The sequence below is a fragment of the Bos grunniens genome, chromosome 4 (genome assembly GCF_055505025.1).
Source record: "Bos grunniens cultivar Pamir isolate PY7600 chromosome 4, Bosgru_T2T1.0, whole genome shotgun sequence".
Classification (NCBI taxonomy): domain Eukaryota; kingdom Metazoa; phylum Chordata; class Mammalia; order Artiodactyla; family Bovidae; genus Bos; species Bos grunniens.
The window spans coordinates 67,505,363-67,531,026 of NC_141168.1; the positions used below are offsets into that span (position 1 = coordinate 67,505,363).

The window sequence follows — 25,664 nt, forward strand, 5'->3', positions numbered from 1 at the left end:
GTGTCCAACTCTTTGCAACCCCATGAACTGCAGCATGCCAGGCCTCCCTGTCCATCACCAACACCTGGAGTTCACCCTAACTCATGTGCATTGAGTCAGTGATGCCATCCAGCCATCTCATCCTCTGTCATCCCCTTCTCCTCCTGCCCGCAATCCCTCCCAGCATCAGAGTCTTTTCCAATGAGTCAACTCTTCGCATCAGGTGGCCAAAGTATTGGAGTTTCAGCCTCAGCATCAGTCCTTCCAATGAATACCCAGGACTGGTCTCCTTTAGAATGGACTGGTTGGATCTCCTTGAAGTTCAAGGGCCTCTCAAGAGTCTTCTCCAGCACCACAGTTCAAAAGCATCAATTCTTCGGTGCTCAGCTTTCTTCACAGTCAACTCTCACATCCATACATGACCACTGGAAAAACCATAGCCTTGACTAGACGGACGTTTGTTGGCAAAGTAATGTCTCTGCTTTTGAATATGCTACCTAGGTTGGTAATAACTTTCCTCATAGTATATGCTTAATTATTATTTGTAATACAGAATCATTTTTAAAGCACTGTATTTTAATTTCTCCATGTTTTACATATATATTCTTTATAGAATTTCAGAACAATTTTCAGGAAGTGGCAAGTCATTGTTTTCTCTCAATCACATGGCTTGAAGTCATTTTAATGAAATTCAATCTTTTATTTCTAAAATGGACATCACATTTACAAGAATTTATGGAAAGAATCAGACTGGTATAGAATGCTGTAATTAGGTGTATAATATGAGCATCACAATTTGCAATGCATCCTACAGAGGAATCGCTACCTACTACGATTTAACTAGGATTGGGCAAATGTGCAGCCCTTAGTGCCATTTATGAATTAATCAGGTGCACAAGCACCTCTTAGGAGCCTTCATACCGAGTGAGGAAACCTCCTAAGGGACATCATATTAAAAAAGCCCTACAAAACTCATTAGTAGAAACTACATATTTCTATTTTTAATTTAAATATATAATAGAAAAAGAAACAAACCTCTTTCAATCTTATCACTGGACTTGAATTAGGGTCACTATAATGCCGAAATTACTAAAGTTTTTGTTTAGTTTCTGAATAAATGCATATTTTATATCCATGCAATTCCAAAACTAAAAGAAATATGAAAAATGAATTTTGATGTAGCTAATAATGTATCTAAAACACATGTACCTTATAAACTTACAAATAAGAGGCAAACATAAATGTGTACTTCATCCTGAAGGCAACATAAAATATATATGGTTAAAATTATACTCTTGCTTAATTCAGGCCAATGCTAGTGCCATATGCCTTAACTATTCAGTTCAGTTCAGTTCAGTCGCTCAGTTGTGTCCGACTCTTTGCCACCCCATGAATCGCAGCACGCCAGGCCTCCCTGACCATCAGAAACTCCCGGAGTTCACTCAAACTCATGTCCATCGAGTCAGTGATGCCATCCAGCCATCTTATCCTCTGTTGTCCCCTCTTCCTCCTGCCCCCAATCTCTCCCAGCATCAGGGTCTTTTCCAATGAGTCAACTCTTTGCAAGAGGTGGCCAAAGTATTGGAGTTTCAGCCTTAACTATTACGAGCTTTGAAATTGAACCAAAAATAAGGCAAAGTTGTAAAAAGACACAATTTTCTTTTTTAGCTTAGCTATTACAGAATTATTCTTAATACTTTCAGCAAGAGCAGATAATATAAAATTTCCAATACTGACTTCAATTTGAAACAAGGACACACTTTAAGAGTTATTAGCACTCTGCAAGGTGTGTGAAGTCTGACATTCATGATGTCTTCATTATTAAATAGGTACCGGTACATACTGATTTTGTTATAAAACTTAATAATGATAATAACCTTTCCTTTAGGAACTGGGTTTTTGTGTTAAAAACACAGGTAGATATATAGAATTTGATATGAGACACAGACTTAACAGACCTTTGAGTTTTTATAAAGAGAGAAGTTGCAACCCATTTCTCACTTTTGGCTTTGAAAACTTGTGTACCATTATGGCCACCAAATGTATATGTCACTTCATAGTTGAATATAATTAGTGTTATACTCAATTTGTGACCTGATTCATTGTCCTTATGCCCCATTGCATCATTCTACTATAGTGATTTGTACATCAGAGAATCCTTAAAGGGAAGAGCACCTGATGGTACGTATTTTTTTCACGTCACTTTGCCTACTAAAAAAGTAGTATTCAGCCAAATTTTTATGACCATACAGAGGCCAGTAGCTTATAGACATGATGGATTATAGAATCCATCATAAGGATTGTAGAATCCTTAACCTTAATCACAATCCAAGAGTAAGACTTATTCCAATATGATACAATTAGTGACTCAAGGACCCAATTAGTATTGCTTTGTTTTCCTCCAAAATCTGAAATTCTCATAAGCAAAATTAATCGCATTATTAAATATTTCATTCAATACTTAAATGTGTGAAACAGGCATAAATGGCTACCATTTCTTTTTTTGCCCTAAGGAAGTAAGTTGCTTTTTGATATGTTAAGTTGTATGCATCAAGGGTCAAGGAAGGAAAATCAGTTATTAAATAATATGTGCATATATCAAGAATAAAGAAAATGTAATGATCATTTGCACTCAAAAACACTTACTAAAAAGTTTAAATTCTTCTCTAAGCCTGTAATGCTGGCTTGTGAATATTTTACCTTAACTCCAATCACTTGTATAAAGTTGATTTTTATATAATTAGCAATCAACAATAAGACTCCTATGCATTAATTAAGTCTTTTACAAGGGTATGAAAATTCTGCCCAACTAGATTTGAGTCAAACTTAATGAAATTTAATGAAGTGAGGTTTCCTCACTCTGGTTCTTGTTTTTGTTACCCATATTAATTCCCACGATCTTTGAACCACCTGTTGCGCTAAGTAGAATATTTCTGAGTCCCACTAATGTATTTGTACAGGTATTTTGCACAGTGTGAAATGCTATGTAGATACTAAGTAATAATTTGAATGCCATTCCTTCTGTTGATGATAGGACACTTCTCTATCACTGGTGAAATTCACACTCAAATATGTTTTTAATACTTAGTTGACTTAACTAGTTTCACATGGAAAGCCTCACTCAGCTGACAAGAAAATAGGAAAGTTAAATTTTTTTTCCACATAGGCCATAATGATAGATTGGGATAGAAAGGCATTTAACTGTAGGAATATTGTTAGAAAACATTGGGATCACCTGGAAAACAAAGACTAAAATATGTTTTCATCTTGTCCAGTAAGAGCTCAATCATTTGGAGCTTTGAGACAGCCAAGGGAGTAAATAGTGTGTACTGGATAAAAATCCTTTGTTTTTAGAATTTGCTGAAGACTAATAATCTGTGTTCAGAACATGGCATCTGGTCCCATCACTTCATGGCAAATAGATGGGGAAACAGTGGAAACAGTGGCTGACTTTATTTTTGGGGTTCCAAAATCACTGCAGATGGTGATTGTGGCCATGAAATTCAAAGACGCTTACTCCTTGGAAGGAAAGTTATGACCAATGTAGACAAAATACTAAAAATCAGAGATGATACTTGGCCAACAAAGGTACGTCTAGTCAAGGCTATGGTTTTTCCAGTGGTCATGTATGGATGTGAGAGTGGAACTATAAAGAAAGTGGAGCGCCGAAGAATTGATGCTTTTGAACTGTGGTGTTGGAGAAGACTCTTGAGAGTCCCTTGGACGGCAAGGACATCCAACCAGTCCATCCTAAAGGAGATCAGTCCTGGTGTTCATTGGAAGGACTGATGTTGAAGCTGAAAAACTCCAGTACTTTGGCTACCTGATGCGAAGAGCTGATTCATTTGAAAAGACCCTGATGGTGGGAAAGGGACGACAGAGGATGAGATGGCTGGATGGCATCACTGACCCAATGGACATGAGTTTGAGTAAACTCCAGGAGTTGGTGATGGACAGGGAGGCCTGACGTGCTGCAGTTCATGGGGTCACAAAGAGTCAGACATGACTGAGGACTGGACTGACTGAATAATCTGTGTTACCCTGAAAGTGAACCATTTACCAACTTTGAGCAGCAGTTACCTCATCTGTAAAAGAAGGCTTTAATGAAAATCAAGAATTTTTAAACTTTCACCCTTAGAAACTCAGGAGTCTATGGCATAAATCAGAAGCCTCTGAGAGATGTAGCCAAATGTAGCATGGGCAAAGACCCAGGCCTTTTGCCCCATTCAACAATTCAATTTGTTTTCTCTTCTGAGGTCCCATGATTTCATTTGAAAAAAAAAAAAATTTTAAAGGTGTGGGAGTGGCAATGCAGTGAAAGAAATAAAAAAATTTTTTTTCTACATGATTTCTGAGTTTCATTCAGTTTTAAAATGCCATACACTTTTTAATACTGGAATAACCATCTCATATCTAAAGAGTTATACATCCTCTTACCTAGTTATTTATTTACTCAAACACAGACGTTAACTTCTATGTGCTTGGTTCTAGTCTGACTACCTCATAAATAATAACATATTTACTCTAGTAAGACAGATATCATAATGATGCCTATTTTGTAAAGGAGGAAAACAAAGGCACAGAGAGGTTATCTGCCCAAGGTCACAGGTCACTGGTGGAAATAGGATCTGAACCCAGGCTGCTGGTTCTAGAATCTGTTGTGCTTAATTTCTACATTGCTCAACCAATAACATATTTTAAATGTATTAGTGATATACTAGTGATACAATGTAGATTGCTGATTAATAAGCAATCCTTTAACAAGCTCCTTTAACAAGTCTTTAGTGATTCAGAAATATACAAGCTTTTTATCTCTTCCCAACAATGTTAAAATTTGATTTTTCCAATGTAAAAAAAAAAATGTAACATGACCTTTGTAGTACCATCACCTACAAGGATATAACCATCATTAAGGTCTGCTGCTCTCATGGTCAGATTAACATACGTGAGTAAATATTCATATTCTTTATATGAATCAGTTTTAGAGAAGGTTTCTACTTTAAGCATGGATTAGAAGCTGCTATTAACAACCACAAAATATTCTTGGTGATTAATCCAAAATGTACTTTTCACTAGCACAGATAATGAGATTCATTGGTCATAAGCAATATTTATTAACTCCTATCCATATTTTTTAATTCAAAATTTCCTATATTTGCTTAAGTTGTTGTACACTTATGATTTGTAGGTGAGTTTTTTATATATATAAATATAGTAGTATGTACATAAAAAATCATAAATCATCTTATTAGGAAAATATATATATATTATATCTTTAGATTATTCATTTACTAAACATATGGTACTCATAAAACTGATGTTTATGTAGTTTTCTGAAAATATTTAAGATTATATTTTGGAAAATATTAGCATATTGCTTAAAACAGACTTTGAGTTTTAACACTCCCAATTCATTAGTAAATGAAAATAGAGAAACAACTAATTCTATTGCTTTAAAGAAAAACAAGAGATAAACTATAGGAAGTTTATTTTAAGAAGTTCTTTTAAGCTGTGGTTCTGAGATGTAATATAATACCCTTTAATCAAGGCTATGGTTTTTCCAGTAGTCATATATGGATGTGAAAGTTGGACTGTGAAGAAAGCTGAGTGCTGAAGAATTGCTTTTGAACTGTGGTGTTGGAGAAGACTCTCTAGAGTCCCTTGGACTGCAAGGAGATCCAACTGTCCATCCTAAAGGAGATCAGTCCTGGGTATTCATTGGAAGGACTGATGCTGAAGCTGAAACTCCAATACTTTGGCCACCTCATGCAAAGAGTTGACTCATTGGAAAAGACTCTGATGCTGGGAGGGATTGCGGGCAGGAGGAGAAGGGGATGACAGAGGATGAGATGGCTGGATGGCATCACTGACTCAACAGATGTGAGTTTGAGTGAACTCGAGGAGTTGGTGATGGTCAGGGAGGCCTGGCGTGCTGCAATTCACGGGGTCACAAAGAGTCAGACGTGACTGAGTGACTGAACTGACTGTACACTGCCAATGATGTTCAACAACAGAGGTTTCTTCAGTTGTGACATTAATGAATATTATGAGTATATACTCACACAGTATGTCCTTTTCACTTTTTTCCCACAAATTGTTGCAACTATTTGACACACTGTGGCAAAATTTGAGATCTTTAGAATTAATGAATTTATTATCCTTTAATTTTTTTCACTGAAACAATCCATAAAATACAGAGTTCGGTTAAGTGAGGAGAATGCATAAACTTTCACTTACTTTGTAATATGGTACAGCAACTCTTGACTATTTAGGATTATCTTTATTAATGGACATGGAGATGTAGAAAGGAAGGCTGAAAAACTCTAGTAAGTTAGGTAGAAATATTAAAATTATTGGTTATGACTAAGTGACACACCATACCCCCACACAGATAGCAGCTGCTCCTCCAACCACCCTATCCTCCTGCTTCCCAATCCACAGCCCTTGATCCTGGCCAGCCTACCCCCAAGACGGGCCACCAGATGGGCTCCTGAGACCCTCCGCCTGGCAAAAGGCTGCCTGCATGCAGCTCATTCCACTGGGGTGGAGAGCAGGAGCAGGCACACTAGACTTTGGAATGGCAAATAGACACCTGGGGTGGGGGGTCAGTGTGCCTCAGTTTCCTTCCCAACAACATCTGAATTTTTATAGTATCCAAAAATTGAGAGGTCTTACCTGGTGGCTCAGACAGTAAAGAATCCCCCTGCAATGCAGGAGACCCAGGTTCAATCCCTCGCTTGGGAAGATCCCCTGGAGAAGGAAATGGCTACCCACTGCAGTATTCTTGCCTAGAGAATTCCGTAGACATTGGAGCCTGATGGGCTTCAGTTCAAGGGGTTGCAAAGGGTAGGACATGACTGAGTGACTAACACACAAAAGTTCACTATTCATGATGTAGTTATCCATACTACATCTGCTTTGCTATTGCTAAAAGAAGAATAAGAATTTTTCCTATCATCTATATTGGTGACTATTCACACAATAATGAAGTGATAGGTGATCTTAAAAGGGAGCATGTTAATATACGTTTTGTAATTTTCTTAAACTGTTATCATAAGTTATTAAGCTTTACTTAATTATTCTGACACTTGAGAAAACCTTTCCAATTCATCTTCACAAAGAACATTTTTAAGATAACATACAACATATTTTAAAAATCAACTTAATAAGGAGAACACATACTATCAAAGCATTTGACAATAATGTTATATTTTAAAGTCTCTACTAAAAAGATAGCCTCTTATCTCTAGATCTTTCTTCCAGGATTACTTGCTTCAATTATTTACCTATTCATTAATTCTTTTATTCATTTCTATCTTTTTCTCAAGAGGTTTCAAGACTCTTTCATAAAAAGAATAAATCGAACAAAAATAATACAGTAGAAATAAAAGGAGGAAAGCAGGTCTAAAAACAGGAAAGCAAGCATTTCGACATCAAGGATTAATACTTTGCTGTAATTGAGCATAAAACCTGCATTAAGTTTCCTGTCAGGCAAGGTAAAAAATACAAAGCAGCAAGTTACAAATCTCTCAGAGAAAAGAAAACATGGCTATGATTTGCCCCTGAAAAACAAAGTTTTTCTTAGTAGCAGACTTTGAGAAAAATGATTCATGGGAGGCAATATTTTGAGCCCATGAAATAATGTCACTGGATTCTGTCCAAAATTTGAAATGCAATACAGTCAGTTTTTGTTATTTACAGTAATTATATTCTATATAGTCCCTATAAACACTAGATTAGCAAATACTGATTCACTGCCCCTGAAAAAATACAGTATTAAGTATCTGTCTGGCTACATTTTTATAAACCTATCAATACGTAACCTTATTTTGTTTGTTTCTGTTACAAAGACACTTTATTTACTATATATTGTTGATTCATTAGCATTGAACTCATGGCCAACAGAACTATAAATCACGCCTGAACTAAGTTTATCTAACACACATATTTTCTCAGTAAGGCACACCACAGCCTTCTTGTGCTTCAGCATTGTACTGGGGTCCATTTAAAGCAGCAAAATGACCAAAGAAAAGGCATTAAAGACTTTTACAGTTCGATAATTAAAACAAGAAAGCAGTGCATCTCACCATGTTTGACCTCAGCTGGTATGTGTGGTATGTACCTATCTGGTAACTCAAACCAGGACTATGAATGTTGAATTTGGTCTGAACAAACAAACTTCATGGTTTAGGCAAATCTGCAAATACAGAACCTACCAATAATGAAGACTGACTCTATACGGAAATGAATGGAGAAGATTAAAATAGAAAAAAAAATCCGTGCGCATCTTGGATAACTATTATTTCATGAAAGGTTTTTCAGAGCTAATACATATATTGATATAGATGTATACATAAAATCCATATTCACAGATAGACCAAATCACAGTAAAAATATTTACTATCAATTTATTTTATGCTTAGAAATCACTGGAATAGAAGATATACAGTGATGCAATGAATAATTCAATAGCAAATTCTCAAACTTAATTCACTAACCAGTTTTTCTGAGGAGTCTTTTCTTGTAAAGACTCTCTAGAAAACATTTCACGAAACCACTAGAGAATTAATGATGGTCTCTTCTAGGGCAACGATCATGAAAAAGCAAAAAACAAGACAGATCTGAGACTACTGATAAAATGAGAGAATTCTTGTTGATTGACTATAAAGTGGAGAAAGAGTGAGGAAGAAACGGGTTAATTAGAAAGAGAAATCCAAACTACCTGAGAACTGTGGTTCCATTTTTGAAGAAAGAAAGCATCTAAGTAAGAGCAAAGTTCTTTTTTTAATTTTTTTTTTTTTGCTTTTTTAAGGAAAAGATATTAAGAAAATGAAAGAAATGAAGTAGAAGATTAGGAAAGGATTAAATAACATAGGCTAAAATCTTTTAGTTTCTTTCACTCTCATCTACAAGTGCAAATAAAAATTAATAAGCAATGTAACTTTAAAAATATTCTAAATATGTCTGCTGCTGCTGCTGCTAAGTCGCTTCAGCCGTGTCCGACTCTGTGCGACCCCATAGACGGCAGCTCACCAGGCTCCCCCATCCCTGGGATTCTCCAGGCAAGAACACTGGAGTGGGTTGCCATTTCCTTTTCCAATGCATGAAAGTGAAAAGTGAAAGTGAAGTTGCTCAGTTGTGTCCGACTCTTAGTGACCCCATGAACTGTAGCCCACCAGGCTCCTCCGTCCATGGGATTTTCCAGGCAAGAGTACTGGAGTGGGGTGCCATTGCCTTCTCCGACAAAACATGTCTAACGTGTTGCAAAGACCCAAAGAAATGTGAGCTACCTGTAAAGTGGTGTACCAACCCTGTCAGTTGGAGTGGAGGGATGCTATGTTACAAAAAGAAAAAATATATTTATCAGGATTTAAAAGAAGAAAATAAAAATAGTATTTCTCTTTTTAGCTCATAAATGATGTGCTGTGAAGAATGGTTAAGAAAAGTATAGAAATAAAATGGAAATACGTGAAGCAATGAAAATCAAGTTGCAGTTATATGGGGAAGTATGGATGAATCTGTCCAAGGTCAAATCACACTTTGCCTTCCTTGGAAAACTCCAAGGTGCTTTCCAAGACTTTTAGAAACTGAGTCTTCAATGCAAGTAATTCTACCTCAATCGATTGATATTTCTTCCTTTCTTCTCTTTTTTGCTTCCTTCCTTTCTTCCTTCCTCCAAGATCAATTTTTCAATGTTAAATCCCCTGTATGTATTATACCATTATCCTGTAACACGTATGAATCTAGTATGGGTTGCCAGGGGTAAAGTTCTTTTTATCTTATTATTTTCCTTAGTTTTTATGAGATTCTTGTCTCACTAGGTGTCCTGGGGCTTTTGTATCAAATTCATCTCAAAACACATTTCCTCTGGCCAACAAAACCATATTGATGACAAATATCCAAAAGGTACAATCGTAGTTTCCAGTTAAGACTTCAGTGCATTTTGAGATGTACATATCAATCTCATGTAGTTTCAGTTTACAAGGCTCTCAAAATTTGTTAGAATTTTGGTTTCTATTAAACATACCCAAAACATTTTTTATATAAAATACTAATATTAATTCTGTGTTTAACGCTAAATTATGAAACATTAATTTAGAGTTGATGAATATAAAAAGGTACTATGAGGGTAATATTAAAAAGATTTTAAATGTTTTCTCTTGGGATAAATAATTTTATCAAGTAAAGTAAACACACAAAAATTCTAGACCTTAGTGGGATTCTCTAGGCTTGTGAATTTTTGATCAATTAAGAAAGCAATAGTGTGTTCACTAGCTTAAGATAGTTTAAGGAAACACAGATATAAAATTACTTTAACATTTTGAAGTCTACATTTCATGACATACTGAATCATAATAACAATATTTCTTGTTTTTACCTTTTATAACCTTTATTCTCAATCTTCACTGAATTATTGAAAACTAAAGGCCTTATTTTTGTATCTGTCTAAAGAAAATCTATCATTATAACTCCACAGTAGAAGTATACTTGAATTTCATATCTCACTTTGTCGAAAATTCAGTAAAGCAAAGGGAATTTAAACAAAAATAAAACATCCCCCAAAATAGAAATAAAAAGAAATTTACTTTTTCATTTTTTCTTGTTTTCAGCATCGGTCCTAACCAGTACTCAATTCCCCCCTCGCCCTGACCCCAACCTTCTGCCTTCATCTCTTGGTACCTAAGATTGGCTTTGTCTGTTCTTAACATTGAAATAGCACCTTAATATTATTAGACAGATTTATTTAATAAAAACCACATTATTTCTAAATGGCATTCACCCTCCCAGAAGTTTAAATAATCTGCCAGAAATTTACCCCAGCACTGACCTTGTTTTCTTTAGTAGAGTACAAGCTTTCAATAAAACACTTTGACAGTCAACAGCAAAAAGATGTTTGTCTCACCTTAATATACAATAACAAGGATAAGTATTGTGCTTCTTTATATGGACAAATTTATATAAGCACATAGACTTGGGGGTTGTTGGTTAGTACAAAAACATATATTCTAAATGCTCCATACATTCAAATCTAGCTAGTTATGGTTTGTTTTGATCTTTGAAAATGTGTTTGAAAGTTCTGTGGGCTCACTTCACATATTATATCCATTTAAACTTTAATACAAACTGACTTTTCCCCTCTCCGTACTTACTCTCCAACTGCTGTCAGTCAGCAGGAGCTCCACATACACAGACTCATGTTAACAGTGGCCTCTAGAAGGATGTGATCTCTAGCTCATTCAGTCTCCTCAGATTGTATTTCAAACCAAAATAAAAGTCTCTATGGAGGTGACTCTTTATTCCCCATATTTACTACCTACTAGCACAAGTAATCAATCAAAAGGGAAATGGATAGTCAACTTTAGATTTGTAACCAATGTGAATGTTCCCCCAAAAGGGCATGAATGCTTCTATTCCAGAGAAATGTGGGACTGGGGGAGTGGACACTTACAAAACCACCTTCAAAGAAATCCTATGCAAGAAGGAGACGATTTTAACATTCCTTCCCCCACCCCACCCCACCACCACCACCGCCATCCAGTAAATGGATTACCTTATATCTAAATTTCTCCTGGACATATGTTTAGTTCGTGAACTCTCTCTGTTATATTTGATGTCCAGGTGGCTTAAAATGGTTTTAAATTCTTGCCCACTTGCTGAAATGAAGGCCTACCAACCTTTCAAGACTCACAAACAACAATTTACTTTGAAATGTTCACTGAACTGACTCCACAAGCACATCTCGTATGCTTCTGTAATTCTGGGCACATACAATAGAACTTTTCGTTAATTATTTTAAAATGAAAATCTCTACTCCGTGAAATCTATGTTCTGTGCCACCCCTCCGTGAAGAATTCCTTACCACCCAAGCCAAAACAGCTTCTTTCTGTGAGTTCTCTGCTACACATTCAACTCACTGGCTACCCTCCCTAATCTGTACTGTATGCAGTTCTCTAGGATCTCATCTTTTTCACCAAAAAGAATGAAAATTTCTAAAAGGTAGGGAGTGCCCAGCACAGTCCAGAGTCTAGTCCATTCCAAAAGTCACCTAAAATGTCTTAAGTAAACTCTAGCTATCCTGTCCTGACACTAGAAGGTTTTAATTTTTTTAAAAGCTTAATTCTGGTGTCACACTAACATCTTTACCATCCTTGAATACTAGTGATCAGCCAACTGTCAATGACCACAAGACCCTTCATGCAGGGGAAAATCTTCTTTCCCACTCACATCAACTCTAAAAAATCATAATGGCCCTACAGTGTTCATTTTAATAGGTGCTTCCAATATGATAGTCAATGTACGCTCTGCTTCTAGATGTCAAAACTTTAATAAACTAGCCAAAACATTAAAACAGAATAACAGGGAAATATAGGTTGTGGTTTATTTTGGAGGAATTGCTATTAGCCTGACTACAAGGCTAATCTTCAAACATGATTCTAAAGAAAAGGTCAGCAGCCTGAACTCACACAGAAATGGTTGTTAATAGATGAATGCAATGATGAGGGCTCTTGTGGGTGGGTCAGCTCAGTGACTTTTGACCATCTCAGAAACACAAGCTGTGAAAATACAAATACAAGCATTCCTTCATTTTACTTATCATTTGGATCCTAAGCTCTGATTCACTTTTTTCAAAACTTATTTTGGAGCCAACAGCGATTGGTAAGTAAAAGGCTACCTGGGGCTGATTGTCAGCAGCAGCAGGGCCCCACATCGAGGAGAATTATCGCTCTTGTTCACAAGAGTATGTTTATAATACATCTGAAATTGCCTGGCAGAGGGTCTTTGAGGAGACTGCAGAGAAAGGGTGGAAACAGATAAGAATATCGCTTGAAAAAGACACTCCAGTGATTTAGAAAGTTCTTTGGAGAAATATTTTTCCCTCTCTATTCAGTCTTTTCCATTCTTTGTCAACTCAATTTTATTTAGTATCAGTCTATGATGTTTAATACTTGCTTTCTAATTTTTTTTTCTATCCAAGTAACTATGTGCACAGTCTAGATAGCTCTTAGCAGCAGATCACACACTTGGCATTTAACACTCATTTAGTCACCCAAGAACAACCTGCCTCAGAGACTTGGACTTCAGCAGATAACCCTTGGCAAACTACTGTCTGAGCAGGTCTGGGGAGTGAAATAATGTGCTAGACTCAGACAGACCTGGGTTGGTGCTTCTCAACTATAAACTATGTGATGCTGGAAAGGACACTCTGAGCTTGGTTGGCAGAACTGCAAAAAGGACTTGGGAAGGATGAGTGTGACAAGAATTAAAATGGAGGTGCCACAAATTACATTTCAGAACTACTTTTAAAATATTCTCATCTAAGAACAAATTCACAATAGACAGATTTTCCATTCTTATGATGTGGACACTTACAAATGATTCTGCAGGAAAATCCTGTGGTTTTACTTAACAAAAGTGAAGATTACATATCATTCAACGTATCATCACAAAGCTCTTTCTATTTGAAGGGGCCAAAGTCTAGATATAACTTGTAACCCTGCTGAATTCTATGCCTGAGAACAAAGGGTAATTTCTGCTCAGCAATCCTCAGTGGGTATGTAAATGAATGCTGCTGAAATATTCAGAAGCTGATACCAATACAAAGTGAAGTGTAATAATCTAAATGTGCCATTGCTTTCCCCTGCTACTAATTACTTGCTTTAGGCTTTTTTCACCAATATTTTGTCTCCTTGCCCCTTCTGTACAGACTGAATGGACATCCAACTACAATTTCTGAACACAACTCTGAAGCATTGTCATTATTATACTGGCTTGCTTGCTGCCCTGGTTATGATCACTTAGTAGAGTTGGTTGAAGTGCAAACCTGCCAAAGTCACAATTTTTATGGGCTAACTTACTTTTCATTCCATGGAAATATTATAGAAATCACTCTGATAACCAGGAAAACATTCACTGGTTAAAAGAAAGATCAAATCCAGTGCACCAAAGTCATAGTTTGTATGGTCAGCAAAAAACTAACAGGTAACTGCTGATTTCCTAAAAATTTTGAGGAAACAAAATAAAATTGAAATATCTCAAGTCTTCAATGCAATGAAATTTAGTGGTGCTTTCACTCTATGTGAAATAATTATTTCCATTGTTAATTACAGCCACTCTATTTCCATCCCCGTTTCCTCTGAAGGACTCAGACTTACTTTACAATTAAACTTAAAGCAAATTCAAAGGAGGTTTACCATGTTTATTCAGAGGCTCTCCTTTTGGATAAAAGGCCTCGTGTCTAACAAAAGCTTGCTAACTAGCTTTCTTTTCCTGGGGAATAAGTTCTGTACTGAGAGGCTCTTTAGGCTATTTCGAAAATTGGTTCCTTTTAGACACTACCCCCATTGCTAATTTAACAGTTCACAAATCCAGAGGTTGATTCAGCTCATGCTCAAGGCACACTTGAAGCCACCAATCATTAACCATACACATAACTTAGAATAAATCTATTATTTTATAGGGCTCCAATACAATTGTGGCTCAATGCCAAAACCAGTCACTTCTAAAGGAAATCAACCATGAATATTCACAAGGACTGATGCTGAAGTTCTAATAACTCATGAGAAGAGTTGACTCATGGGAAAAGACTTTGATGCTGGGAAAGACTGAAGGCAAAAGGAGAAGGCGACAGCAGAGGATAATGTGGTTAGATAGCATCACCAACTCAATGGACATGAATTTCAGCAAACTCCAGGAGACATGTCTTCCTCCAGGAGGATGGAGGACCCTGGCATGCTGCAATCTATGGGGTCACAAAGAGCTAGATCTAACTTAGTGACTGAACAACAACAAATACAATTTTATATCAAAATAATCATTTTTTAATTACTCCCACTATATAAAGGTGATGACAGTAGATGTGGACATGGAGATGTATGAAAGGCCCAGAGGCACTTTAATTCAGGAAAACTTGAAAACTGGACTAAATCATTCTACTCATTGAATCATATTCTAAATAATACATAAGTGTCATGAATTAGGAAAATGTAAAGAATAAATGAAATTTATTTAGGGGAAGTACTAAAATATTATTATTAATTTATAATGAATTATTAATTATGTAACATAGAATAAGAGGATTTTATAAATATCATTAATAAACACTGCACCTTGAACACTTACTACGTTCACAACTGTGCTAAACACAATCCATACTTTTTCTCATTTTTAATTCTAACAAGCAATAGGTGTTATTATCATCTTCATTTTATAGGAGAGAAAAGCGAGTCTTGACAAGGTTAAATAATTCACCAAAAGTCACCCAAATAGTAAATGGAATAGCTAGAACTCAGATACAAGTCTCTATCCAAATCCAAAGATTCTTACAATATTCCTTACTGCCTCTTTCATTCATTTTTTTATTCCTTCAAAATATGTTTACTGAATATCACCGAGGTGAAGGGTTTTGGAGTTGATGTTACGATGTATCTCTGAAACTATAATAACTCTTGTCTTTAAAGAATATATAGATACTTTAAGGGAATACAATCTTCAAAGGACTCAGTATGCAAGAGATATATCTGAATAATTATATCATTATCCTGGGTTGCACAATAACTTTTCTCAACCTTACCCCAAGAAAGTATCCTTCTGAGCATAGGTTCAAAGGGCAGTTGGTGACGGCTTAATTCAGAATCAAACTGTGTATGCTTTCAATGGCTGGAAAAATCCTCAATAATTTACAGAGCAGCCTCAGTTTCTGAGAAAGGGAACTCAGTATTTAATAACTCTATCTAAAATAGAAAATAATTCAGATTTAGTCCATTCTATCTTTGTGAAAACACTTGTGGGAATGATCTAGAAGACAGGATAATTTCAGAGAGAGAACATAAACTGTGGAGTTAAAAAAAAAAAATCTGTATTTGAATCCTGGCTGGTTCTTTGAAGCTGTTCTCACATCAGTAAACTAGAGATGATAATAATGGATCTTAAAAGGTTCTTGTAAAATAATCAAGAAACACTTTACATGAGGGAGATACCCAGTATGTATTACAGCTTTTAGCACTGCTCAATCTTAAATCCTTTTATTTTCAGGAATATTATATATAGGTAGGTATCCTTTTCTTCCCTCCTTACTGTAGGTGAACTTCTCCTAAAACTACATACTTGATCAATGAAAAAACATTTTTATGATAAAAATAAAACAATTATAGTATACATGAGGTATTATTCTTACCTGATAGACTATTCAAACTCAGTTCCAAAACACTGGATTATCATTCAGAAAATAGACTTTTCTTTTTTTCTTCTATTTGTTAAACCCAAGCTTCAGTTCAGTTCAGTTCAGTTGTTCAGTGGTGTCCGACTCTTTGCGACCCCATGAACTGCAGCATGCCAGGCTTCCCTGTCCATCACCGCCTCCTGGAGTTCACTCAAATTCACATCCATCAAGTCGGTGATGCCATCCAGCCATCTCATCCTCTGTCATCCCCTTCTCCTCCTGCCCGCAATCCCTCCCAGCATCAGAGTCTTTTTCAATGAGTCAACTCTTCGCATGAGGTGGCCAAAGTATTGGAGTTTCAGCTTCAGCATCAGTCCTTCCAAAGAACACCCATGACTGATCCCCTTTAGGATGGACTGGTTGGATCTCCTTGCAGTTCAAGGGACTCTAGAGAGTCTTCTCCAACACCACAGTTCAAAAGCATCAATTCTTCGGCGCTCAGCTTTCTTCACAGTCCAACTCTCATATCCATACATGACCACTGGAAAAACCATAGACTTGACTAGACAGACCTTTGTTGGCAAAGTAATGTCTCTACTTTTGAATATGCCATCTAGGCTGGTCATAACTTTCCTTCCAAGGAGTAAGTGTCTTTTAATTTCACGGCTGCAATAAACATCTGCAGTGATTTTGGAGCCCAGAAAAATAAAGTCTGACACTGTTTCCACTGTTTCCCCATCTATTTCCCATGAAGTGGTGGGACCAGATGCCATGATCTTACTTTTCTGAACGTTGAGCTTTAAGCCAACTTTTTCACTCTCCTGTTTCACTTTCATCAAGAGGCTTTTTAGTTCCTCTTCACTTTCTGCCATAAGGGTGGTGTCATCTGCATAATTGAGGTTATTGATATTTTTCCCAGCAATCTTGATTCCAGCTTGTGCTTCTTCCAGCCCAGCGTTTCTCATGATGTACTCTGCATAGAAGTTAAATAAGCAGGGTGACAATATACAGCCTTGACGTCCTCCTTTTCCTATTTGGAACCAGTCTGTTGTTCCATGTCCAGTTCTAACTGTTGCTTCCTGACCTGCATATAGATTTCTCAAGAGTCAGGTCAGGTGGTCTGGTATTCCCATCTCTTTCAGAATTTTCCACAGTTTATTGTGATCCACACAGTCAAAGGCTTTGGCATAGTCGATAAAGCAGAAATAGATTTATTTTCTGGAACTCTCTTGCTTTCTCAATGATCCAGCAGATGTTGGCAATTTGATCTCTGGTTCCTCTGCCTTTTCTAAAACCGTATAATTTAATATATAGTAAATTTTATCTTTTTTAGTATATAGTTCTATGACTTTTGACAAACATATAAAACTATATATGACTATAAACACATAGTCATATAACCATTAAAATCAAAATACAAACTGTCATCACCCCCAAACTTTCTCATTGCTCTTTGTGGCCCATCTCTCACAATGCCCAAAGTCCTTGGCAATGCTGATTTGGTTTTTGTGCCTATAGTTCTACCATCTCAGAAAGTCAAAAGAGAACCATTTCATATTATGAATTTAGTTTCTTTCACTAAGCATAATGCATTGAGATTCATCCATTGATTATATATACCAGTAGTTATTGTTCTTTTATTTTTACTTTATGGTATTTCATTGTATGAATGCACCAGAGTTTGTCTAGTTGAAGAGCATTTTGGTTTTTACATTTGGGGCCAATTATGAATAAAGCAGCTACAAATTTTGCCAATCCACTTTCTATAGTAGCTACAGAATTCTGCATTTGTACCAGTAATGTATGAGAATTTCAGTTGTTTCACATCTTCAACAGCACTTTAAAAAATGGTATTCTAATAGGTGCATAGTGGTATTTCATGATGGTTTCAATTTGATTACCCAAATGACACCCAATTTGATTGGTCAGCAACTCTGCCTCACCTGTTGTTAAATGTTTTGCATGACATACCTTTACACTGGAAACAAAATATGTCCCCTTCCATTTCAGTAAACAAAGGATGTTCTTGCCATAAAGTCATCAGCCATTGCAGACACCCTGAAATGTACCCTGAGGGAATTCAGGATGGAGAAAACAGTGTCCTGGCCCTAGGAATTTAAGATGAACATCTAAGGAATGATATCAATGAGCCCAGACTTATATCTTCACATACATAGAAAAGCACTAAAATCATTAACATGAGATGTGGTTTTTGTGATTAGCAGTAATCTTTTAATGTCTGACTACAGTTGTGATTTTTTGAGAGTTTTTTTTTTTTCTTTTTTCCCCCAGCAGAAATAACTACATGTCTTGGTTCCTCACTTACCATATTGGAATAGTACCTCAGAGCTACTGGAGAGGCTACCACCTCAGGCTGTCATCCTCAATAAGGTCCCTGAAAAAAAACATTTATTCTCAACCTTTAGACTGTGCATTTTTTTTTTCAGTTGACAATGGCTTTCCATAAATTAAGGTAATGGGAAATATATTAAGATAATATAAACCTTTGTGAGATAAATAATATCCCAGTACAGTACTCAAATATTCAATTGTACTTCAACATTGGTATGTACAATTTTTACCCTAAAATTTTATCATTATTTCTATATTGTTGTGTAGTTTTCCTCTATTTTTTAAAAATCTGCTGCTGCTGCTGCTGCTAAGTCACTTCAGTCATGTCTGACTCTGTGCAACCCCATAGACGGCAACCCACTAGGCTCCCTGGTCACTGGGATTCTCCAGGCAAGAACACTGGAGTGGGTTGCCATTTCCTTCTCCGATGCATGAAAGTAAAAAGTGAAAGTGAAGTCGCTCAGTCGTGTCTGACTCTTAGCGACCCCATGGACTACAGCCTACCAGGCTCCTCTGTCCATGGGATTTTCCAGGCAAGAGTACTGGAGTGGGTTGCCATTGCCTTCTCCATTTAAAATCTGGGAACATTATATTTCCCAACGAGACTTGAGTATTCAATAAGACAGTGAGTTAATGACCTCTATCCTAAACTTATTATTTTAAAATATGGAATGCTTCACAAATTTGTATGTCACCTTGCTAATCTCTCTATGGTTCCAATTTTAATTCATGTGCTGCTGAAGCAAGCACTATCTTAAACTCACACTGTATTAATACTAAGAGCCCTATTCCACAAATGCTTGTGGAGTGAGTTGAGAGCATTTAAATCACAACTTTGTCCTGCCCTTCTCCAAGCTAAATGCCACCAGTTGCTAAGAGACAAAACTGAACTGAAGACAGAGAAGGAAGTCTTAAGGGCATGAAAACGTTCGAAAGCTTAAGTGAGGATTGGTTAGAACTCTAAAGAAAGTTGAAGAGAAAATGCAAAGTGAAGTATTATACAATGTAAATAAAGAAGCACTAGCAAAAGTAAGAAACTTTAGAAAAACAAGCAAAGGGAATATTGAAAATACAAGAAAAGGAAATAATCCATCATAGGCTAGAAGTGAAGATCAGACATATGACAAAAATTATTATACATGAATACATCTATTTTATTGATAATATTTATAATCTTGGTCTATAAGTTAAATATTTTTAAGTTAAATCAACCTTCCAGAGTGAAATGTAGGATGAAGTATAAGTGATATATTACTTTTGCTAAGTTACTGGGGATAATACTTAGATTATTTTCTATTAACAAATCTCCTGAACTTTTATTAAAATTGAAAATATTAATACAGACTCAAAATAGAATCAAGATATCAGCAAGTAAATGAGACTGGGGAGAAGATGGGAGAGATTAGCATCCACCTGATGACCATCAACCTAGTACTCTATCTTTAAATACTACTAAACACTGACAATAGCCCAACCACTCTTCTCAACGCTGTGTATTAAAACTGCTCACTCAGTATCTCCCTTTGAATATCTGATAACATGTCAAAAGTTTTCATGGTAAGAACAGATTTATGGTAACCATAAATTTGTTATCTATCCCTGTGGGTTTGTTTGTTTTGTAAATAAATTCATCTGTATCACATTTTAGATTCCACATGTAAGTGACATCATACGGTATGTCTTTCTCTTTCTGACTTAATTCACTCAGTATGATATTCTCTAGGTACATGCATGCTGCTGCACTGTCAATACCACATTCTTGTTCATGGCTGAGTCATATTTCATTTTATATATATATATATATATATCTCACATCTATATCCATTCACCTGTTGATGGGCACTTAGGTTGCTATTGTACACTAGTCTTGGCTACTGTAAACAGTGCTAGTGAACACTGGGGTGCATGTATCTTTTCAAATTAGAGTTTTCATCTTTTCCAGATATTATGCTCATGAGTGTGATTGCTGCCTCATAGAAATAGCAATTCTATTTTTAGTTTCTAAAGGAAACTCCATACTGTTTTTCATAGTGGCCATACCAATTTATGTTCCCACCTATAGTGTAAGACCTTTTTCTCCATATCCTCTTTCCAGCATTTGTTATTTTTAGACTTTTTAATAATGGCCATTCTAACTGGTATGAGGTGGTACCTCACTGTAGTTTTGATTTGCATTTCTCTAATAATTAGTGATGTTGAGCATCTTTTCATATGCCTCTTGGTCATCAGCATGTCTTCTTTGGAGAAATGTCTGTTTAGTTTTCTGCCCCCCCCCCTTTTTTTTGGATTGTTTTTTAGATATGAGCTGTTTGTGTATTTTGAAAATTAACCCCTTGTCAGCCTTATCATTTGCAAGTATGTTCTCTCATTCTGTAGGCTATCTTTTCATTTTATTGAGGGTTTCCTTGGCTGTTTTTAAGTTTGCTTAGGTCCTGTTTGTTTTTGTTTCTATTTATTTTGCCTTGGGAAACTTATCTAAAAAAACACTGCCACAATTTATGTCTGAAAATTTTTTGCTTATGTTTCCTCCAAGGAGGCACCATTCTTAATGGTGTTATGTTTTACATTTAGGTCTTCAAACCATTTGGAGTTTATTTTTGTTTGTTTTTTTGGTTGTTGTTGTTATTCAGTTGTATGAGCTGTTTATATATTCTGGAAATTAAACACTATGTTAAAATTTTTTTGAAGTAAAACTAAACTTATTTTGTACTAGTACTGACACACAAACTTAGAAATCCCAGATGAAAGCGCTGGATCTCTAATGCATGAGCAGAACTCCTACATGTGGTATAGGTAGAGCATATAAGAGGAAATGTTAGAACCACTGTGTATTTTTCCTTTTGTGTAATAAAATAAGAAAGAAACTGAGCTTCAGTGATAATCTATGGTTTTACAGTAGCAGTAGTATATCTAATTTATAAATTAATGTAAATATATTGGAGTGCAAAGTAAAATTATTTTTACTGATAGCATTTTTGGGTCAGAACTGATTCAACTGTGTTAATTTTCTTTTTCTAAGTAATAGATTACCACAAACTTAACAGCTTAAAACCACACACATTTATTATCACAAAGTTACTATGGGTCATGAGTACGGCCATGGTTTAGCTGTTTCCTCATCTGGAACCTCAACTAGAGAAGAATTCTTCCAAGTTCATTCAGAAGCCTTCCTGCCATGTAGCCCTCTCCATAGACAGTACACTAACGGCTGTTTGCTTCTCCACAGCCAGAGAAGAATCTCTCCAGCTCTGGTCTACAAAGGCAAAGTCTTATTTAACAAAACAAGAGTGACACCCCATCATCTTTGCCATACTCAAGTTACAGGTTCCACCTGCATTCAAGAGGAGGGAATTATACAAGGGTATGGATCACCGGGGGACTCACATTAGGGTGTGCTTTCCATGGAAACCATTCTTTAAAAGAAAATCCAAAGGTCGGTTTAGCTTCAAAACACGGTTGACTAATCTTAATTTTTTTAAAGCCTACCTAAAATATATCTTCCCTCCTGGAAAATTTATTGCATCAACCTAGTTCAACTCTAGTCACTTCCTACAATGAATTTATTCATCAGTTACGTCCTAAGTTTAGATTGCATTAAATTGTACTAGTTCCTGGATGCTAACAAGTATGTTTATGAAGTCTTGGATCTCTCTAATGTATACATAGTTATAGGATATACACATCTATTTTTCTTATAAATAATACTATTGTCAGAAAAGGTAACAATTCTCATCTTCCCTTCCTGTGCTTGCTAACATACTCCAAATATGAAAGTAGAAACTCTACATCTTGCATAAAACAAAATAGAGACAGAGCAGCAATGTAATGTGGCTGAAACACAGAGCAGTAGTCACTGACAGAGTAAGGATTAGACCTTAACATTTGTGATCCTTTATCCTGTATTCATTCCATTAGGTTCTACTGTACTGTTTCCAATTAGCTAGAAGAAATCTTTAAAGAAAGATATGATCTTCAAAATAAAAATGAAAGCTTAAAGAAGGCAGTCAGCATAAAAGCTTCCAATGTACCATCTGGGTGAATAATTCCATCTGGAGAGGTGAGCCTTTTTTCATTTTTGTATTTTTAGGGTGGGTCTTGCAGGGTGGGTCATTATCTTCCCATAACTATGCATTAAACATAACTCCCCTGGGTCTAGCTCCCCTGGGTCAGAATTCTCAAGAGAATGGGAAACCCAGTTCATTGTACAAGTCAGTTCTACATGGCTGCATAAGACTCAGAAGAGACTCTAATTGATTTATTATTTGCTTTTACTAGTCTCAACAAGCTAAAAAACAAAATTTAGGTTATATACTAATGCAATTTGATCTCTAATTAATCCAACATAATTCAATCTGTCTGAAAACAAAAGAAAATAAATTCATTCTATTCCATCAACTTCTTGACATTTTCCCTTCATATAGTTGGGAAGAAAAAACTAATGACAAAATTGTAACTTTTATGCTATAGACAGACATGGCTTGTAACATGCCCAGGCAAAAAACACAAGAGCTATTTACTGAATATGGTGCTTTACCCAGGACAAAAATAGATGACTGCATATCCTACGAGAAGGTATTTCTGAAGCTTCAAAAAAATGTTCACAGTGCTCAAGACAAATGGTAAAAATTCTGTCACTGCCTCTGGGAAGACTGTCCTAAGTCCTCAACTACTGAACTCTAATATCCACAAACATCTGCTTCTTCTTCAGCAGGTAGCTCCTCTCTGTTGTGTGCAAGCAACATGACACAAGAGGGACTCTAAGGACGTGGGATTATGAATACTAGTAGGTGCTGATCAGTGAAAACACTGAAATTCTTTACCTCCTTCCTCTTGCACTGCTGCTGCTGCTGCTAAGTCGCTTCAGTCGTGTCCGACTCTGTGCGACGCCCACCAGGCTCTGCTGTCCCTAGGATTCTCCAGGCAAGAACACTGGAGTGGGTTGCCATTTCCTTCTCCAATGCATGAAAGTGAAAAGTGAAAGGGAAGTCGCTCAGTCGTGTCTGACTCTTAGCGACCCCATGGACTGCAGCCTACCAGGCTCCTCCGTCCATGGGATTTTCCAGGCAAGAGTACTGGAGTGCCATTGCCTTCTCCACCTTCCTCTTGCGCAGATAATAGCAATACAAAGAGCAATGTAAACAATATTAGAGCTTTTGTTACAGGCAAATCTCTGACCTGCAGTTACCACATTTGGGCCTGTTTTAAAATTTTCATCATTTCAATTCACAAAGACCAAGGAATAAAAAAGGAAATTTGTCATTTCTTATTTGATCAACTATCCAAGAACCGAGTGAATTTCTTCAATATTATAAGGTTCACATGAACACTGAGATCTTCTCACAAAAATAGTGTTGGTTAAATCTGTTATATTATGAGCACATTTTAGAATAATAAAAATGATCTTTAATCCTAATTTAACATAATTTCTAATAAATTCAAACATATATTTGTTCCTCATTGAATTTTAATGTCAGTATTTTGTAAATGAAATGCCAGTATTTTTCTAATTGGTTTTCAGCTGATATTTTTTTCAGTCATCAATCCTATGATACATTTTGGAAGTTCAGTGTAGGGAGTACACACACATTGCTTTCAGTCAGGTTTTTTTTTTTTTTTTTTAAGTCCTCCTTAATGAATTCTTAATTACATTATTCAAAAGATCCATTTATTCAGCATTCATCTCACTGCTAAATGAAAGTCTTTACCTGACATGTGAATGAAATAAGTCTAAATGCTTTCTATGCCACCTAGGGATTCTGAATAGATTTTTAGCTTCATGGCAGTAATAGGCTTCATTTCTGTTTTAAATTTGTATGGAATGTTTTTAGAGGTGGGTAATATGCAATAGTATACCAATGTGAGCAGCACTTTACTTCCAAATGTGTTCTCAGATTTACTTAGAGCTAGAAAAATGTGAAGAAGGTCAGAAGATAGCTGAAAGTGGAGAAATTCCATACAAGATTTGATAATACCTGTACAAAGATTTTGGATGAATGCAAGTGTTATCTAAGACATGGGCTAAGGAGAGTAAATTTCCTGAGAGATCCTTGTAAATGTCCCTCTTATCACTTCTTTATCAGGGAAAAACATAGTGCTAAGCAGTAGCAAGAGAAATTCAGAGATCCTTCAAAAGATAAGATTTTTTAAAAACATACTTTTGCTGACTAATGCATAAGTAAGAAATAGTCTCAGGCTTTATGTTCCTCTTATAGTCATATCTAAAAATGAGCCAGAGTTACTAGTCTACTTATCAAGCAGTCTCCACTGCTTGATACGCCCAGAAGATATCTACCAAGAAGGAAAACTGGTGTATGAAATAGTTCTGACTGGCTCTAGAACTTCCTGTGTGTTTGTGTGTGTGCTCAGTCATCTCCAACCCTTTGAAGTCCCATGGACTGTAGCCTGAAGGCTCCTCTGTCCATGGAATTTTCCAGGCAGGAATATTGGAGTGGGTAGCCATTCCCTTCTCCAGGGGATCTTTCTAACTCAGGGATCAAACCCACATCTCTTGATCTCCTGCACTGGCAGGTGGATTCTTTACCACGAGCGCCACCTGGGAGACCCTAGTTCTACAGAACATAAATAAACCTGTTGGAGATTTTAAGTTTAGGGAAAACAAAGTTCATGTTCTAAAGAATTAAAAGCAACAAATTCAGAATGTCTGCTCTCCCTGCCTGAGCTTCAGAAGAAGAAAAAAAAATTAGCAAGAACATCTAACAAGATAAGCTTACCTTTCTTTGGCTAGGCTTGGTTTTGTTTTGATTTTTCTAGCGTAAGAAACCTGGCTGAAGACACTGTTACTTGCTTTGCTAGGTCTGAGTTATGTGTATGTGCAAATGTTTATGAGAACAAGCCCTATGTCACATTCAGCTATGCAGAGCTGATTGAATAAATGACTTCATAGCCTTGCATCTAATATTGAGTTGACAAAAACAATGAAATCTTTTGGATCCCCAAGACCATTTAAAAATGTTCTTAGATAAAGCATAAGTTAATAGTTTACAACTCAGTGTTCTCTTTGAAAATAGAAGGAGATATGTCTGGGCAGAAAGCAATACATTTTTCTTCCATGACTGTTTTTATAATAACTGCCATTGCAGCCAAAACTGAAGAACAAATTGTTCTTCAATTGCTGCAGACAGTGAAGAAAGTATAGAAGAGAAATTTCAACATA

At 36.1% G+C, this 25,664-nt stretch overlaps 1 pseudogene; it reads right to left on the reverse strand.

Moving 5' to 3' along the window:
* Positions 1 to 19,150: 19,150 nt before the first annotated feature.
* LOC147374288 (U6 spliceosomal RNA) lies at positions 19,151 to 19,240 on the reverse strand (annotated as a pseudogene).
* Between the last annotated feature and the right edge of the window lie 6,424 nt (positions 19,241 to 25,664).